The 14,116-nt window shown below is 43.6% G+C and overlaps 1 long non-coding RNA gene across 1 annotated transcript; it reads left to right on the top strand.

Annotated features, from left to right (window-relative positions):
* Positions 1-3,620: 3,620 nt before the first annotated feature.
* LOC144701838 (uncharacterized) lies at positions 3,621-7,158 on the top strand. The gene is made up of 3 exons (XR_013581111.1): positions 3,621-4,173; positions 6,227-6,292; positions 6,472-7,158. It is a non-coding gene; the product is annotated as an uncharacterized LOC144701838 (long non-coding RNA).
* Positions 7,159-14,116: the final 6,958 nt, after the last annotated feature.

The raw sequence follows: 14,116 nt of genomic DNA on the forward strand, positions 1-14,116 counted from the left end.
CGGCGGCGGCGGCGGCGACGGCGACTAGGGTTTGGAAGGTAGAAGATAGGGGAGGCTGGGCAATCCTCCAAGAAGAGTTAAAAAAAAACTCGATTCTTGAATTATGATTGCTTGATGCTTCTTGAAAACAATGGCCTATATATAGGCCTTGGAGGAAAGAGAAAATGACGAGAAAATAAAGATGAGAAAATAAAGACGTGCGCCGTGTCACGCCAAAGGGGAGTTGTGGATCTGCCTCTGGCGTCGTGTCATGACGCGCGTAGGGACGTGCGTGGGTGGAGACGTGCTTGTCGACGGTTGTGGCATGTTGACTTCGGTTGACTCCGGTTGACCGTGGTGACACGTTCGATGGTGAAGTGTTGGCATCCTCGCCATCACCATTTTAAATATCTTTTATCCGAGAAAAAATCTATAAAAATATACGATAAAATCTAGGAAGTTATAGATCCTATCCTACATACTTCCTAGATAAAAATTTCTAAAAAGCTGATTTGGTTTCTTATAAAATACCACGTAAATCCCATTTTTTTTCCTAGGCATTCTATCAAACACCTTTCCCTCACAAATCGACTCTCAAAATTCTTATACCAATTGACTACTAAACATTCCACAGCAATTTCCTACAATCAGTAATCTACCTCTACCACTTTTCTACAAATTTTGAGATCTACATAAAATCCCTAGAGGAACTTCCTCTGTTAAATTAGTTATGTATTCTCATTTTTCCTCTCCTAGAAACTACAAAAGGAACCAAGTGGTATTTGTATCTCACTATTGTGTACAGTTCCTTCAACCTATGTTACATCTCAATTTAGATCCTTCTCAAAATTCATAGAGAATTTTCTTTCTAGTATTTAAATATCAATGATCATATACAACTCCCTATCAGTATTATCATTTTAAAATCCCCTCTCTCTATATCCCGCAACTCATTTGTTAATTCTACCTCTAAGAGACATTCCCTGTGGAGATGACATTACTCTCACTTATCCATCTATGAGTAAGTTTACAAATTAAAACTTTATTTTATTGAAGCAAAAATAATAACAATGATAAATTTAACACCCTATTTTCGTTTTGTCAGAATCGTCCGCGAGGCGTCGTGGAACATTGACCATGTGATGTGGAGGGTCGCAAACGGACAGGGTGGGTCGCCGATGTTGCCGAGGGTTGCAGTGCGTATGGCCGTTGAGGGCACCACTAGTTTTCTGTGCATGGCGCGAAACTAATTGCAGCACTATGGGTGTCTCAATGGGCAGCTGTAGGAGTCATCTGGGATGGAACATGGCGTCAAACGGGAAGGGAAATGTGAGAACCCGTCATTGCGACATTTTTTAAAGATTGAATAACAGCAACAAATGAAGTGATCACTTCAGGTAGTCAGTATTTGGTGCTGATCGAAGGAGTGGCTGCGAGGTTGCACCGCAAGAGGTCGTGCGCTGATCCATAGCGCGCACAAAAATTATCAGGTTCCCTGCTGGGACCATTGAAGGTAGCGCGCAAGGACATGGAACAGTTACAGCCCGGTGGTCATGATCACGATGCAACCGCCGTCTCACTGACGGTAGTAATGGAGATCGTAGTAATGGTTACATCCCAGAGTTGGATTAAAATTGGGGGTGGGGGCTCACCAGAGACCATAGTAATGGAGCTCTTCAATGTCGGCGCATCGGCGACTGTGCTAGAAGGTGGTGCCAATGGCCACCCGCAAGGTAGATGGTGGGAGCGGCCAGCACTAAGCGACTGAGTCCGGCAGCGACTCGGAGACGACAGCAATTGGAGATTTTTTCCACAGCAGATTTAGTCCTACAATAGCAAGAAAATACTTCTCTAGGTACGAGAAGGTGGAGACCCCATGGATCTTCAATGATGTTTTTTCTTCCAAGATCTCTAAACATACGATAACCCTACCTCTCATTATATAGTGAGGGGTGTGGTTGCCCTATGGGTCTTTAGGGAAGATGTCCAACCATGGACTCTCCCCTCGTAGTCTACCAAAAACAAGCTGCTCTCAGAACAAGAAAGCAAAAATAGAAACAAGGGAGGGACATACCCATAAGGCTGTCGTCACACTTGATATCAGAAATTTGGGTTCTTTACATTGGCTCGGGCTCCACGCCGTGGCTATTGACGAGTCTTAGTTTGATCTTATGGATGGTCCTCCATCAATTGACATGTTCATTTACATTTTGAATCGTCCAGGATCCTAACCTGAGGAAACATCTGCAACAAAATATTGTAGACAGGAATCAATACCCTAAAGAGAAATTTGATATTCATTAAAGAAAATGGGATTTTTCAAAGTTATTCGACATTTTGTGTTTGACAAGTCGAGGACATTCCAAGGTTGGAGTTTTGTGAGTACACCATCCGTTATGGAAATACTCTCCATTGGTTTTCCTCTAATATTCATATTTAACTATATACTATATATTATATTTAATTATCATGTGACATAATTGACCAATTTTTTTGTTATTCAACATCAATTCAAACACCTATAGTACATGTACACCTAAAGCACTTGAACCTTGATTCTCTTATTTTGTTGAAGAAAATATAACGTGTGTATCATTTCAATGAGTAATAAAGTGCAAATGAATCAAGGCTTATCGAATTTTTAATTTCAGTTTGGTCTCTCCTGTTTTAGAGTACTTAGTGAACTTTTTTTAATACCAAAAATTAAATCACATATACCATTATCTGTGTTTTTATTGATAAATCTATTATTTTTTACTAAACTAATAACTCAAAAATTACATATATAGATTAAATAATCATAACTTATTAATTTTTGCATTTCATATTATTTTGTTTTTCCCTCCTTGTTGTAAATACATCAGATTATTGCCTTTTCTTTTATGTCTTTTTTATATACTAGTTAGAAATATAAAACGAATGCACCCAAACAATAAATTTGGCAGAAAACTCATGGATCAAAATAACCTTGCTCTTTCAGAAATTTAAAGATATATAAATTGGTGATATTAGGTTGGTTAAAACTCTTTTATGTAGGATTTTTTGTCTCATAATTGAGTTATAATGAAAATTAGGTTGGATGAAATTTTGGTATTAATGACAAAAAAATGGTAGCTTTGTAATAAATATCTAATTTTAAGTCAATTCAAATTGGTTTTCGTACAACTTGAATATATTTAGTTAAAATAAATTGTCAAACTAAACTGATATTTATGATTAAGATATCTCAGAATAAAATAAAACTAAATGTTTTTCATCTTTTGTGAATTATGGTTTCTCAGATAGATTTTTTGTCATGGAAGAAGAATTGTGACTACAGCTTATTATGTTTATACTATTCACTCGTGTTTTTAAACAAAACCATTAAACTTCAATAAATATACGTAGAATAGATTATTTACAACTTGTAAATTTTTTAACCTGAATGTGCAATACCTCCTGAATTTTTTGATTTCACATAAGTATATAAGTTACTTTCTGGCATTTCATATTAAAATGTATATTCATATCATAGACTAAATTTAGAAGCAATGGTATTTCATGTAAATAGAACCAACAATGGCGGTGCTCCTAATGTGTGGCTAATCAAAGACCTTGTTACAAAGCGTCATACATTATAATTAAATCTATACTACTATGATAGGAATCATACTACTATGAAAAGAAAGTGACAAAAAAGAGAGAGAGTGAAAGAGAAGATGAGCAGGGAGATTGATCGAGCGATGCCCTAGGAACACAAAATCGCTCGACGTCGCCTTGCCCTCCTTCCCCGGCCTCCTGCGCCCCCTCCCCACCGCCGCGCGGCCCTCCTCCCCTGGCCTCCAGCAACCCCTCCCCCCCCGGGCGACGGATGGTTCTCGATCACAACCTGGATGTTCGCCCCGCTGTCGATCAGATCTTGGAGGCACGTTTTCACAAACTGGACGGCTCAATTCAAGAGATCGATATCTTGGATGGAGGGCGAAGGGGGGGGGGGGACCGGATGGACGGCTCGATTCTACGACTTGGACGGTTCAATTCAAGGGATTGAGATTTACATGCCCTGTTTCCATCATGCCGAAGTCGACATCTACAATTTTGACCCCTGGATCTGGGAAGGATTTATCACGGAAGAGGGATAGGGATTCTCCGCAACATCTCGGGCTCCGAAATTGAGAGAAGCCGCAGCAGAGATTCGCTTTTGCACGTTACGAGGTCTTCAATTTCTTTGGATTTGGTTTTGATTGATTCTTCAATTCGTTTGGCCATTTCCTGATCGATCTCGATCTGGAGCTCGCCTTTTTTTCATCACACTTTTATTTGTTTCGATAATCGGTATGTCTGATCGTTAATTTTTTACTTCTACAAGTGCATTTGAACCTCTTCGACATACGGGGCCCGATCTTATTTAGGGTTGTCTCCTAATCTCATTCTTACGGGTTGCTTGATTCGTCAAGGAAAGATATTCTTGATCGAAAGATTAATTTGATTTAATGGATTGGCTGGATCCTGATGGCAGCCAAGAGGCCGATCTGATCAATATGGCATTTAGTTGGTTAAATCGATCCAGGGGCATATTAAGCGGCATTTGAAGCCCACGGAGGCCCAGAAGTCGACGACGACCTCACGAGGGCCCTGGCAAACAATTTGGCCTTCAGAGATGACAATGATGTCGTCGAAGAGGGTGTACGTCTCTGGCGCAGGCTAGAGGAAGGCGATGACCGCCGTCCTATTGAGAATGTCCATGGACTGTCGAAGGCCATTCACAATCTGGAATGTCGTGGAGCTGTCAAACACCCTCGAAATCTCAATCAAATCAAAATTAGTCCTTAATTTTACAAATATTAGAGCAAATTGAAATTTTTAATAATTAAATTGCAATTTGGGGTTCAATCATGAGACAGAGATCTGTGATGGTTCATGGTTGATTCAAAGTTGATTGATTCGCCAATGAAATCTATTATTCATCGAAAGATTCGTTTAATTTAATGGGGTTGGCTGAATCCTAATGGCGGCCAAGAAGGTTGATATGATCAAAAAGGCATTTAGTTCATCAAATTGATCTAGGGTCGCAATAAGCGGAATAGAACCTTGCTTGCCTCCATTCAAGGACTTTCATGGGGCAATCCTAGACATCAACTTAAAAGGGGACACATTAAAGCCCATTCCTTTATAGCCTATGTTGATCGAACATTACACCCTTGATTGATAAAGAAGATCGATCTTTTAGGCTCCCTCATAGATTGGTTCAAGATGGTTATGTAGATTGGCGTAAATTCTATGGTTAATGATCAATTGGAAAAAAAGATACATCTATACTATTATGATAGGAGTTGGTGTACCCTTCTGGGCTCTCATTGGCTGAAAAAAGAGTGAGAAAGAAGAGAGAGAGTGAGAGAGAAGATGGAGAAAGAGATTGATCGAGCGACGCCTTAGGAACACACAAATTGCCGGACTGATGGTTCTCGATCACAACCTGGATGTTCGCCCCACCGTCAATCAGATCTTGGTGGCGAGTTTGCACAAATTGGATGGCTTGATTCAAACGATCGATATCTTGGATGGAGGGCGAGGGAGGGGGACCAAATAGACGGCTTATTTCAACGACTTTGACAGCTCGATTCAAGGGACTGAGATTCCCATGCCCTGTTTCCATCCTATTATTTTGCTTGGAAATTTAGATTGAGAAGTTTATATCTTAAATATTGATCCATAAATTGTCCTTAGAAATTCTGATTGTGATTGAGAAATTCTGATTAAGGGATACCTGAATTCTGCTTGTGCTTGGAAATTCTGATTGTGATCCCTAAATCCCTAAATTGTGCGAAGTTCATATCCATACATTTTGGAAATCCTAAATTGTGCTTAAGAAATTTTGATTTTGCTTAGAAATTCTGATTGTCCATTAGAAATTCTGATTTTCCATTAGAAATTCTGATTATGCTTGGAAATTTTGATTGCCCTTCAAAAAATCTGATTGTGATCCCTTAATTGTGCTTGGAAATTCTGATTGTGATTGAGATATTCTGATTTAGGGAAACCTAAATTCCGATTGTGTTTTGTAATTCTGATCGTGATCTATAAATCCCTAATCTTGGATTGAGAAGTTGATATCCATACATTCTTACGTCGTTGGCTCCGAGATTGAAGCTACGCAATTCCTGAAATTCCATGTTTTGATGTCGTTCACATTGTATATTTAGTTTCCCAGTCATCCGTTCATTTCTCTTTTTCTAATTTAGTCTTTGTTGTTCCTTCACACCCAAAGTCAGCGGTTGGGACGCATTATTATATCGCTCCTGAGTTCTTAAAGAAGAGAGACTATGACGGGAAGGTATATTTCTATTTTTCTGAATAAAATATACTAAATAGGCGTAAAATTTATGAAATATTTTTAATATGCCCTTCTACACCTCTACTGTATGAGTAATGAAATATTATATCCTCTGCATTATTTTCGGTATTTCATTTTAAACATCTAACTCTACTACTAATCTCTACTACTATTAATAGGTTGGTGTACCCTTCTGGATTATGATTGGGCCTACTATTGAGGGCAACCGTCTGACCGAGCGAATTGCGTACCGTCGATCGAAAAGATCAACGAATGTGAGGACACTCCTTACAGCTACCCGCAATGTGGCAAACGTTCAACCTTATTCTCTCGGAGGCATGAATGCAACATGTGCTTCGTACCACTCAAAGATGTGGATACAAGAATGCAAACATAGCTTCAGTCAGCAAAACTCAGTGTTCCACTTATGCTGCAAGGATGGTGAGGTCACGTTGTCGACATTTCCCAACCCGCCGGCACCGCTACTTGCTCTGCTCGAGGGGACGATGATGGAGGACCATTGGGACGATGGCACGAAGGGACGCCAGCAACCACGTCGACCGGCTCGAGTCGACGCGCGCCATCCGGGGTTCAAGTACCCAGCGTAAGAACTTCTATTTTTACTTATGTCCATTTCATGTTTGTTGTATTTTCTGTATTTTCAGTTTTGTGGATTGGGCCAGTGTTGTTGGGCCCCGTCCTCGTCGTTTTCCTTTTTACTCTTTATGTTTGTATTTAAAATTGTAAGGAGAGGCCGAACCACGTCTCACGACGGTTCGTCCTCTCCCACGTTCACTTGGCACCCATCCTCACTATATAAGGGGATGGCATGCCCAAGGAACCTTTTGGAGTCATTTGTTGAAAGTTATCAAGCTTGTGTCTCCCCTACTTTAGGAATTAGCGTAGGAGGCCTGGCTAACCTCACCCACGTTGAGATCACTCCGTGGTGTAGAGCCCACGTTCTTTCGTCGAGATCACTCTGAGAGACGTGTTTAATCGCGCCGTCGAGATCACTCCGGAGCGAGAAAAAGGATTTCAAGAAGTTGTCGCCGCCAAGAACTGAAGGGCCCTTCGTCGAGATCACTCCGAGGACGCTTGAGGTTCAGAAACGTCTTCGACGCATCACCGATCTGGGAAAGTCTGCTTCACCGAGGAAGCCCGCCCAGGTTTGTCAAGAATCGTCCATCTCTTGGAAGGTTCTTGGCAGATACCCGTCAAGAACCTCCTTCTTGGCCGCCCTCCCACCTTCACCGTCCACCACCCCCCCTTTTCACCCACGTCTGCCCCTCATTCCTCTTTCCCGTTCATCGTCCTTGTTTTTTTTGCTTCTCGGTCTTCCCACGTCGCTTGCCACCCTTCTTGCCTTGCCAACTCACTGTCTCCCTACCTCCCCCATCCTCGTTCCCCCTTCCACGGCAGATCTTCACCTTCTTGGACCTAAGGATCTCGCCCGTTCCTTGGTCCCTCTCCACGTTCCTTCGTCCTTTCAGCCCACCCGTCCTCATTTTTTTCTTGATCTACAGCTCATGATCCCTCTTTCTTGGTCGCCTTGGTCCCGCTACCCTCGTCCCCCCCCACGTCGCCTGATACCTTTGCCCTGCCTTTCACGTCCTACCTTTCCCGCCTCTCTCTCTCTCCCCGCCGCCGCGCTCCTTCCCTCCCCCCCCCCCACTGTTTCACCCCCGCGGTCGTCTACCTTCTTACCCGCTCCGCCCTGTCTGACCTGTATATTTCGACCATGAGGTCCCCTCGCGTTTGCACGAGCCCTCGTCACGCCCGACGAGCTCGCCACCCGCCGAACTGCACCACGCGCGAAGAACGTCCCTACTCGGTCGTCCACCCGTCACAGCCGGTGCCCGCGCGATCTCTCACCCGCGCACTCCTCGCGCAGCGAACCCGCCCGCCTACGCGTGCGCTGTGCGCCGTGCACCCGCCTGCGCACGCGTCGAGTCCCCTCAGAGACCGTCCGCGGCCTGCCCACCTGTCGTGCTAGTGTGCCTGCTGGCCAGACACGCCCCGCGCCTGCCGGCCCGTCGTCCCCGAACTTGTCTACACCCGAGTCGTCCTCCTACGCGATCCCGTCCACACCCCGTCACCAGCTGATCAAATTCGACACCGTGGACTAGCGTTACTAAAGGTCAGTCTCGACTCTTCTCCATCTTTTCAGTATTATTACCTGTTGCAGTCTCGTCCTTCGCTATCGCGTCCTCTGCCGCCATTATTCCATTCGTCTCTCGGATAGGGCTAGCCACCTCGTCGAGTGTAGGACTTCTTGTGGTAGAAAGGGTAGCCACTGCCTTAGACGTTGGACACCTCAAGGCCGTAAAACGCCCCTCTCTACTTAGACGTCTAGTCGGTCTCTCGGGTCAATGGGAGTTTGATCTTAGGATCATTCTCCTCTCTTTGATGGCCTACACTCACTATCCGTTGGGGCGTACGACTGCTCATTCGTCTTTTTTTTTACTCCGTCAACTTGCAGTTCACGCATTCATTCATTCCCTGTGACGTAATACGAGCCGATCGATCCCGGCCGATCGTTTTACATCAGACAACAGAGGATGCAAAGCACTGCCACAATTTCTTTGAGCCTACAATTCAGCTTTCAGTTCAAGTCCAGCTGTGCAAATTTTGGTCGTTCCCTCGCTGACAACCATGCCGGTGTGTACACATACCGAGTCCAAGGCGGCGTCTATCATCAGATCTCAAATGCTCTATTGCCCCTTGTTGGTCAAGCTCCCTGCTTTGCTCCAATATACATCTATGACACGGATTACCAGATTGAACAACTAAGCTCAATCCTCCCTGATCTACATTGCAACATCGCTAAAAAGATCCACTATTGTCTGTGTATGGCAAATCCATTTGTTTGCCAGTTTTAAGCGAACAATGACGAACCACTTTTTACTGCATCCACCCAAGAATTCAAGCTACGAGTTGGCGAGCCTTCTGTCCTCGACCGCTGTTATGTTTAACCCACAAGCTCTGAAGTCGTTGTTCTTATGCTTGGCGACGGAAACAAAGGAGATGGAAGGTGGAGCATTGTTCTTTGGAAACATGGTGGAGGCCTGCAGTTCGTGAATCAGCTCGACGGAAATTATTATCCGCTCCACTTTGCGCTGCTCTTTTTGTATGGTAGTTTGGGGTGGAGTCTGCAACTAAAGGAAATAAACAAAGTGACAATGAACCAGTTTTATGTCTACCGCTTTATGGTTCGAGACTCATCAAGAGTGCTTCATCTTTCTGGTCGGCTTTTTCAAGAATATGTTGTGGATGCTTACACCAAGGTTGATGAATCTCACCTACACTGGAATTCACTGAAACCAAGCGATGTTGCATGCAAGTCTCTACCGAGGGTTGATTGATCAAGTTGCCGCCAACGATGTAGTCATGCCTATAGGGAGGATGATCATTATCCAACCTTCCTTCGCTGGCGGCCCGTGCTACATGCAAGGGCTGTACAATGATGCCATGGCCATCGTACGAAAGAGGGGAAAGCCAGATTTATTCATCACGATGACTTGCAACCCAAAATGGCCCGACATCACAGAAGCTCTTCTACATGGCCAAAAGTCGCAGGATCGATTCGACCTCTACAGTTGCATTTTCTCAATTGAAACTAAAAGAGGTCCTCCATTTGATCATCGATAAGGAAATATTCAGCAAAGTAAAAGGTAGTGTGTAAGTAAGTAGTTGAGTTTCAAAAGCGTGGTCTCCCACACGCACACATGCTCTAGACACTAGATGATCTGTACAAGCCATCGACAAGATTGTGTGTGCCGAGTTACCAGATCCCAGTGACAAGGAGTTGTTTGACTGTGTGGCGATACATATGATTCATGGCCCTTGCGGTTTTTCAAACCCAAGATGCCCATATATGAAGGACAAAAAGTGCTCCAAGAAGTTCTCCAAGGAGTTCATCGGCTTGACACAAGTAAACAATGATGGGTACCCTCTCTACATGCACCGCAACAATGGTCACGTTGTCTAGAAGGGTTTGCATCTCATCAACAACCGCTGGATTGTTCCGTACAAGAAATATTTGTGCAAGGTGTTCAAGTGCCACATCAACATGGAAATCTGCTCTTCCATCCAGTCGGTGAAGTACATGTACAAGTATGTCTACAAAGGCCATGATCACATTCAAGCCAGAGTATCTTGAAAGGATGTTCCAATAGACTGTGCCATCGCTGGTGCAGCTCAAAACCCTTCGACACACGATGAAGCCCAAAAGTATGTGAATGCATGATACATATACGCATCAGAGTCTGTTTGTTAGATCTGTGAATTCAGCATGCAAAAAATGTATCCAATGTGTACACCCTCCAAGTTCACACCGAGAATATGCAAAAAGTAGTGTATGCAGAAGGTGAACCGATTAGTGAAGTCATGGACATGTCGGCATGCACACCCCTCATAGAGTGGATGCGGTACAACAAGGAGCATCTGGAAGACGAATTAGCCAAACGGACGTTGTACAGTGACTTCCCATCTTATTACACCTGGAACGATTCCACTCAATGTTGGTCAGGACGTCAGCGACTGTAGTGTATCGAAAGGGTGCACTTCGTATGCCCTCGAAAGTACGCGACACTACCTCAGGTCAATGCTTCATCACGTTCCAGGAGCAACGTGTTGCGAAGATTTGTGCACCGTTGATGATGTTGTCTACAAGGCATCCTCAGCGTAACAACGACATCTATACAACGTAGTATTCAAAATCATCGAATTGACAGAACGTCCTATGGAGGCCAAGGTCTTCTTCATTGATGGGCCTAGGGGATCTAGTAAGATGTTTTCTACTCAGCTATTCTCGCGCAGATCAAGGCCTCTCACCTCCATGCCATATCGACTGTGACAAGTGGTATCTCGGTGCTTCTACTCGAAGGAGGGTAAACGTTGCATTCCACATTCAAGATTCCTATTCGAGTCACTCACATCTCAACGTGTGGGATCTCACCTGACTCCAAGATCGGCCGCAAAATTCAGTCAACAAACATGATAATTGTGCACGAAGCTTCAACGATGCATCGCCCTGTTTACGAGATGCTCGATCGATCTATTCAAGATGTGATGAAGACCATCGAAGCCACTTTGGAAAGTGTTCCTTTCGGCTTCATGGTCGTCGTGATGGGAGGTGACTTCAGACAAATGCTTCCAGTTATACCAAAAGGCTCACGCTCATTGATCGTTAGTTCGTCCCTAAACCAACGTCCGGGTTTCGCCTGACTAACAAGTGTGGAGCGAGTTCTTACTTGTCATCGGAGAAGGACGTCTTGGCCCTGATATCTATCTTGCAGCTGAGATTAAGCACGTCTCCTCTTTGTCTGATCTGATTGCTCAGGTTTATGGCACCATTGAAGGTGGCGCAACTAAGTTGTTAGCGAACACAATTTTGACGCCTTTCAACGATGATGTTGTAAAGGTCAACAACATGGTGCTCAACATCTTTCCAGGTGAAGTGATGGAATACTTCAGTTTTGATGCAATCCCTCTTGGCGAATTCATCAACGAATCCCTCTACCCAACCATGTTCATGAACACGATTGATGATGTGACAGTGCCGCTCCATAAGCTCCAACGCAAGATCGGGTGCATCATGATCCTTCTCCAAAACTTGAACACATTACAAGGTTTATGCACTAGGATCAAGCTTCAAGTGGATGGCTTTTTCCTGACAAAGTTACAAGCCACAATCGTCAGCCAAGGAAACTTATATGATGAAGTCCATCTCCTATCACAGATTGTGCTATACACGTCTCAGTCGAGACGTCCATTTTGACAAGCGCTTTCAGTTCCTAGTTTGACTGGCCTACGCGATGACGATTAATGAATCCCAAGGTCAGACTCTCGACACAGCGGGGTTGTATCTATCGAACCCAGTTTTCACTCACGATCAACTCTACGTCCGTCTCTCAAGGACGTAGATCAGTCCAGCAGGAATCATGTTCTGCAATGGCGGCGCGTACCGCCCAACTACGACTAATGTTGTTTACACAAAGGTTTTCCATTAGGAGATTTCAGGTACAAGGCAGTAAAAGAAGAGCTTCTATGTTCTTAAGTACAAACTCAATCTCTCGCTCTACCTTCTCATCACCATAATCTTCCAAAACTAAGATCCTTTTTAATCTCAGCTTCTAGGAAGCCGTTCCCTCATCCGCGCTGCACTAAACCGATCGTCATCATCATCATTGACATCATCATCAGAATCGCCGGGGCAGAAGATCCACCTCGTGAAAGTGGGCCAGGCCAAGGAGTTCTTCACCGTGGCGAGCAGGCACATGGTTGGAATCCTTTTGATCGTGTCATAGAGAGACAGCATGATGAAGGATCTTCGCCTTATGAGCGTCTCCACTATCGCAATGCAGCACCATAGGCTTCCTAGGCAACAAGGCAAGCAACTTCTCCCTTACATTTTCACCATCCTCCTCTCTCTATATATATAAAATTTCATATGTCCTTACCAAGGCGCCATCTCTGTTAGCTTCTTCCTTCAGAATAAGAGCTTCCGCTTCGCTTGCTGCCATCTGTTGTCCGGCGGGGCTGTAGGAGACGAGAGGCGGTGCAACCACGTCACCTCCAAAACGCTGACTGCATCTCGATATTTACGTCCACCATCTCTGGTACACCCTCAATCACTCTAACTCTCTTCTCATCTCCTAAATCCTCCAAAACTGGCATCCCTTTAATTTTAGAATTTTCTCATTGGAAGTATTTCATGAGGAAGCCAAGGAAATGGGCAAATGAATATGTCCACCCCATTGATATCTTCTTCTGACGCATGCATGGATGTACCACGTATAGGTAGGGGCTAAGCAAAAAATCGTACCTCATGGGTCGTTAAACTGATGCATTACTTTAATTACATATTGTACCATTTGGTTTAACTTTGACTTAATCTGCATTAAAATACAGGCGGAATACTGAAAAAGTATTGCTTATGAGTCATCTTTATACTTCAACAATGACCGACATCCCAACAAAAAATGATGCTTATATCCAATAGGAAATTAAGAGTATGCAGGCCAGTTTAATTTTCCCAGCGAGGTCTCTGTCAGGAGATGAGATAGGGAAAAAGAGTTCCCATTTCTCACTGTTATCCAAGAAGATCCTTCACCTCGTAGGACATACTTCTATATCAAGCGATACCGCTAACTGTGTTGCATTTTCATTTACAACAGCAACTTCATCCTGTTTTATCTTTAAGCTGAGCACTAGCACTATCGGACATTATTAAATGCCAGTTGAAAGAAATTACCCCGGAATGGAAAAATATGAGTTAAATTTGGCGACTAGAACATATGGAGGGAAAAAATCCAATGCATGCAAACGATAGCAGCTGTGTTAATAAACCTCGGCAGACAGGGTGATATATAAATATATATCTCTGAATTGGAAGATCCAGGATTTGAATTGATGTCGTTTCATTGATTCCTCCTAAAGATTTCATTTCAATTGGAATTTGGTTTTTTGTACGATGATCCCTGTTAAGCATCCAGGGCTAAATGGTTAAAGCCCAACTCATAATTGGCAAATTCTAATATATATATATATATATATATATATATATATATAGAGAGAGAGAGATAGAGAGGGCGTAATTAAGCTTTTCGTGGGATTCGTGGTGTAATTCATCTTGAGACACATCACTTGATAGTTCACACCAACCCTCAACCAACTGCGGTTCTCTGCGTTTTCCATCTAAAGTACACTTCCCTAGGGACCGCGCGACCTAATTTTAACCAGGGTATCTTGAACACGGCAAGAAGAATTACCTTTGTTTTCCCTTCTCCAGACATACTATATTAGACCAAAGCAATGCCGTAC

The sequence above is a fragment of the Wolffia australiana genome, chromosome 4, assembly GCF_029677425.1.
Source record: "Wolffia australiana isolate 7733 chromosome 4, ASM2967742v1".
NCBI classification, from domain to species: Eukaryota; Viridiplantae; Streptophyta; class Magnoliopsida; order Alismatales; family Araceae; genus Wolffia; species Wolffia australiana.